Source organism: Anarhichas minor, unplaced genomic scaffold (assembly GCF_050575085.1).
Source record: "Anarhichas minor isolate MPS153535 unplaced genomic scaffold, ASM5057508v1 ptg000016l, whole genome shotgun sequence".
Classification (NCBI taxonomy): Eukaryota; Metazoa; Chordata; class Actinopteri; order Perciformes; family Anarhichadidae; genus Anarhichas; species Anarhichas minor.
In genome coordinates, this window is record NW_027466462.1 from 3,454,380 (window position 1) to 3,461,046 (window position 6,667).

Consider the following 6,667-nt stretch of genomic DNA (forward strand, 5'->3'; position numbering starts at 1 on the left):
TCCCCAAGCTCCTTTTAATCACTGCAGTTGACCCCGTGACCCCATCTGCCCTCCGTAGACGTACACACACACACACTCTTTTACCCTCCACAGCCGCCCTCCTGCAGGCAGCATTCCACCAGCGTTAATGCTGATTGAAGGAGAAGAAAATAAGAGTGAAAAAACCAACCTTGATGCTAATGATCCAAAGCCAGTCTGGCTTTCTTACCCAAAATGATGACTCTCACTCAATGCATATAACAGCTTACACATGGCCAGGCAATGCAATGTTCTGCAGAAAGGACAGAAATAGATCTGAGGATCATTTTTCTGAAAGCGTGAGCGCACCATTTTTTTTCTTGAAATCTTCTCTTTAAGGTAATACAAAATACCTTGAGCTTTGCCGAAGGACACCTTCTGAAAGGTTTTTAAAAGGAATCCTAATGCATTCAGAATGAGTAACAAAGGACAGACTGAGATCCTGAATGATTTTATTCCTCTGTAGTTCTTCTCTGTGCACTGGATGCTGTTCATTAGGTGTCACGCCTTTTCCTCTCATCTCATCTATCCCCACACCCTTCAGCTGTCACTCCCCGACCCTCTAATGAAGACACATGACGGCACGACGTTTGCTTTTCAGGCGCCGAGCAGACACACTTATCCGGAGTGATCATTAAGCGAGCCCACCCACCTACTCACGCCACCCTCTGATTATGTTGGTGAGATTACGCTCTGAGCCAGACTGACGCTATTGCAGAAACGTACTGTCGCTGTCAGGCGAGTCGCACCTTTTAGCTCAAACAGAAAGGATTTCAGATTCAAAAGAAAAGCTAAACTCTGTTTTTGCATGAAAGAGGTTCAATACTCCACAAAAGTGTTGCTTTGCAGGATCCCTTGCTCACCTTGTAAAGTGGAAACAGACACAGTCAATGAGAGGGAAGATAATCAGTGTGTTGCTAAAGGACACTTTGACTTGAGACATATTGTTCTGTTCTCTGAATGATCTTGTGACCTGGTGGTAATAAGATGAGGATGCTGTGTGCACCACTTCTCTCACTGTACCGTCTCCCTACTATGTAACACACTCGGTCTTCAAGTCTTCCTTCTGAACTTCATCTGATGCAGAAGAAATGAAAACTGAAAAATACAGATGCAGTAATCGTGCATCTTAAGTCACGAGTGGATTTCATTAGTGCAAATTGGAAATGAATAGTAAGGAATGCTGTGAATGCTTTAACATGCTTCACTGTGTAACGGGGTGAATTTGCGGGGCGTTGCACAGAGCAGACTGAGCCAGGCAGCAAAAGGAACGACAAGAGCGTCCGCTTCATTTTCAAAATAAACACCCTTTACAGACTGCCGATGTCATCGCATCACTCCAGCCACAAATCTTTGATCCATGTCGTTCTTAGTTGGACTTTTTACAGTATTCACTTTGATTGAAGGCTCAGAAATGTGAGTTACGAAATGATAGTCTCACAATCTGCTTCAAAAACGACATGTTGATTTGTCTATAGGCCTGTATCTGTGATTATACTGTATGCTGACGATATTTGATTATCCGTTTCTAACTTACTTAAACTTCCTGCACTACTCAACACTACTGGTGTGAACCCCCACTTTTAGACAACAAGGTAAAACCTCCTTGTCCAAGACTGAAGTACAGCAGGTACTGCATGTGATCTTTGAGACTGGAAACAAATTTTCATTTGGAGAAATACAATCCACTCAACCACTCTCTCTATTTACAGAACGTATTCCGAGGTGTTGCAATTTGGTTTATACAATAACACAGATTTTTGCACGTTTGCGAATCACGATTGTCCGTTCCTCTGATTCATTTGCATCTGAGGTGTGTGATCATGCTCGGCTCATGTTATTTTTTATGTTTTTTTCTTTTCATGAATTGTCTGTTTGCTCCTTTTTCTATACCGTAAGATTGTAAAATTTATTCAAGCAACAATAAGGCTTTTGCCAAGTTCTCATCTTTCACATTGTTCTCATGTTAATACCCCCTCGCCTCAGGGTCTGCATAAATCTGCCTAACAGACTCTCTCACACACACACACACACACACACACACTCTCTCTCTCTCTCTCTCTCTCCTATACACAAACTTGAATGCCTCCCTAACAAGTCTTGATGAAGGACAAGTGAATTTGTTTGATGCTGAAAATCAAAAGCACATCAGAAATAGCTTCTGCTGAACTGAGCGGCACAGACGTCCTCTTTAGCACCATCTAAAGAGGCTCTGGTGAGAGCTGATGTTTGTGAGAGGAGGAAGCAGAGGGGGGGGGGGGGAGGGGGAGGGGAAGAAGAGTAAAAAAAAACGAGTAAAAGTTGCCGCGTCTCCTCTGGGATTATAGTAGTCTACTGTTACCGCCAATGTCGGCCTCTATAGCAGCTGGAATGTATGCTTGTTTTTGTGTGTGTGTCTGGGATTTGAGGCAGCTGCAGAAAAGGGGGGGGGGGGGGGGCTGCAGTGTTGTTTTCCAGTGGGAAACAAGGGGGTGTGTCCCTGCACATGATTGGCCCAGTGGGCCGACTCCAGTGTATCCAGTGACATCACAACGTCCTACCTGACCTACTTAAAGTGGCAGTGACGTCACCGCCGTCTCTTTCACTCTGCTTCTCTTTTTGTCCTCCGTCCCCTTCCACCCTCTCTTATACAGCTCCTTTCTCTTGGCCTCTTTTTGTCTTTCCAATTGCTATTTATTCATTTATTTTTGCATTCATCTTCTCCTTTTCCTTCTTGTTCTCCCATGATACAGAGGCAAGCACAGGAATCAGAGTTAAATGATTGAGAGAGAGGGAAGAGAGCAAAGAGGCAGAATCATCAACCGTCGCCAATAACCCAATTTCTACAGATCTATTGATGAATATTGATGTGTTGGAAGGCAGCGCTGGCCCTGACTAAGTGACAAAATGGGATGACATGCTTCCGCCATATGGACAGAAAGACTCTGTGGGACCAAAGAGAAAGAATCCCAGCTACCCTTTAAAACTGGGCTCTAAGTTTTTCGGACATGCTTTAGATTTGAAAAAGGAAACTGTAGGGATGCCCATGTACATTTGGTCATGAAAAGAACTCGTGCATGCAGCTGAGAACAACAACCTGCGTGTTTAAACAAAAATTTGGACAAATTCTGCACCGTAGGACTCTTTATCTGCAATTCGTGGGCAATAACTACTTGTGAAACGTAACTTTCTGTGAAAGCGGCACAAATCGCTTCGGTGAAACGAGCCTCAGGGTCTTTTAAATGCTGTCGAAACAGTAATTGTGTTTAGTAACTCTATTTAATCAGGTAATAAAGATCTGTTTTTCAAAGGGAGGCCAAGGAACCAAAAAACAATTACAGGCAGACAGCCAGCATACAAACAAACAATCAAGTCAATGGAACTATTTGAGGTATTCTTGAGGTATTTGTGCTGTATATCAGGTGGTTACAACACTTAAATAAGAGAGAAGGCACTGAGGTAGAAGCAAAGCTTATCTTTACAGATGATAATGTAATCAAGTTGTCTAATAAAAAAAACGTTTTTTTTAAAGTGGTATCGACTTTCTCATTTAACGCTCAGCAGAACAAAAATAGCTAATAAGCCCATTATTTTAAATGTTAAATATTCCTTTAACTGCTTCAATTTTGAATGCAGGATTTGGAGTCATTCAGTATTTTCTCCATGATGATGATATTGCTACTTATAACAATGAAAGTTTTTTTTCAGCAATTATTTCAACAATTCCTCCTCTCATTCTCCACCTCTTCTTCTTTGTGTTCGGTGGAAAACCCGCTTCCTCACTCATTTATATTCACACCAGCACAGCACTGTTCAAAACAAACACACACACACACACACACACATTGTTACATTGTTACATTGTCACAGTTAGGCTCTTCTTTGTATGGCGAAATTAAGTGCAACCAAGTGCAGCCACAAACAGGATCAACCAAAGAAGAGGAACTTTTCTTTCATCACAAACATGCTGGCGGGGGGGGGGGGGGGGCACAGCTCTCACATACGGCACGCACCGCCGAACGAAAAGAAGAAGAGAAAAAAGCAACAGGGGTGTTTTTTCTTCTTCTATGTAGCCACACATTGTCCCAACATGTTGTCAGAATGTGGCTCCTTTGCTGGGACGATTAGACAATTATGTTGCAAACTGATTGATTGTTATAAATGAAATACCTCACGGGTTTTGGAAATTGTCATGGGCTGTTTTGGCATTTCTTAATAGAGTAAATAATACAAAATAAAAGGGGTTATCACTCATATAAATACTATTTATAGTCGGTTTAAACTTGAGAGAAAGACAGAGAAATACCTGGAATAAAAGCATCTCCAAACCCCCAAAACAAGTTATTATGAGGACCGATAGCTTTACCCTCCATGACTCGGTGTCAGCAGTCGGTGTATCAGTAATTAACAGAGATACAGTAACAGGAATAAGGTGCAAATTGATTTTAAAACAGGTTAATTTCCTTCTTGCTATTTTTGCATCTTTGCACCCCTGTAGTGATCTTCCCTTTTATCTCCCTCCTCCTCCTCCTCCTCTCTTTCACACCCTTCTCATCCCTCCCTCTCATCCTCCTCTCACTTCGTCTCGGCCGTGACCTCTCTTATCTCCCCCTCCTTCCTCCACCTCAGTCGCCTGCGCATCATTGGCGTCTGTTCGCTCTCAGCTTGACGTGTTTGGATGGTTACAGGCTGAGCTTTAGAGTTATGACAGCGAATAGGCACCAGCATCACCCGTCTTCAGAGTGACTCATCACACTAAAGGGCTTCTGCACAACTTTAACACGCTGACTGTGTTACGTGGACAAGAAGAAAGTGCACAACAAAATGAAACAAAGCAAGTGTTGTGATGATAACGGAGCCTTAGCTTGCAAAAGAAACATAGAAATATCACATCTAGTAATAAAAGAGCCCATCTCAAAAGTGATGGTTCACACATTCACATAAGGTTTGCTAAAGAGCAGATACTCCACCAGGGACACACAGATGGAGGACTTACAGAAGATGCGTCTTGCTCTATAGGACGGCTAACTGCACAGAGAGCTTTAAACGGATACACTTTGCTGGAATCGAACCTATGACCTCTCACGTAAATGGACACTCTTTCACAACAAGGCCGTCAGGCTGCTAAAACATGCTGGAAATATCCATTCCTTTTAACACACGACCCTCCAAAAAGGTCAAAACAGGTGTGTGTTCTGATGGTTAAATGGGTTTTATTTCTTTATTGTAAAGAAAAGAAATTCAAATACACGGTGAAGATGCATTTTGTCACATTGCTCAGTTCAGTGTTTGTATGTATGCGAGCAGAATGGATGGTGCTTCTTGGATGGTGCCGTGATCCATCGCAAAGAAATAAAGAGCGTCAGTGTTTCAGGCCTGTTGTGGAATGCGACTCGACGATACAATCTGTTCATTCGATGAATCGAAACTTAAAGGCACATCCATGTCGTTTCTTGAAGTTTCCTTGAAACTTGCACACACGTTTTCAGTGACAAGCAGTAAAACATTACATAAGAACAACCACCATTGCTTAGAGGAGGTCTACTTTAACTGTTGTACCATTTCCACAAAATCTTTTCCGCTCTCTCCATCTGTCAGCTACTCCCTCCATCTGTCTCCAGCCTTCTGTGGCTGGTTGGTCCACCCCTCCATCATCCATACTCCCATGATCCATCCCCCTCTGCCTGTCTGCTGTTCCCCTTGTTAATCACAGTTCACCCTGAAGACTGATGTTTATTGATTAGTTATCCCTTCTCTGTTCTTTCCCTCGTTACCGAGAGCCATAAGGCCTCGGCAGACTAGACGTGTTTCATGTATATTAATGAGGAAGCCGTGTATTGATTGCTGTTTGGTCATTTGTTATGAGACTGTGAACTAACAAGCTGATTTGTAGATTCATTTTAATTTCCCCTTTTTCCTCGTCTGGCTTGTAGACTGAATTGAAACGTTGGGCTCCTTTAAAATCACCTAAACTACAAACAAAAACAACTGATTTCATTACTTCTATTGTTGCACCTCTATTTTTTTTTTGCCGCATAGGATTTTAAACCGTGAAGACACTAGAGTCAAATACACTGCACGAGGTGAAAGGCAATTAAGATTAAGCTAATTATACCCTTGAGCGCCGTTTGCGTCAAAAGTCACACTCCTTTTATTACCAGTCAAATCTGAACACACAGACATGATACACACATTTCTATAATCAGTGCGACTTACCCTCTAAACGGGGCGTCCTCGTCTCCGATGTCCATCGCGGAAAAAACGATAAATTTGTTTAGAAATCGTAGAAACAAACGACGCTCCTGAAACTCCTGAACTTTGTTTTCTTCAGTGTCAAAGTTACCCGATGAAGGGTGTCTGTAAATGCATGTGTACGTTCAAAACATGAAGTGCTAATAGCTTATTGGGCATACTTTAATTGGCGCTAAGTTGCCAAAATGTAAACAAATCTAGCCAACTAACAAGTGTTGTGGTCCACAGCTAATAAACTGACTCCACGATACTTCCTGTTTACACCTCCTAAAGCACATATATATTAATCTCAACTCATAATTTCCATTTTCTATCCACCGCTTTTAAAAGCCCCACATGCAAACGACCCACAGCCTCGCACTGCACCTGAATGCACCACCCGTGTGGATTTTTTTTTTTAACTGAAAGCTCGGACAGG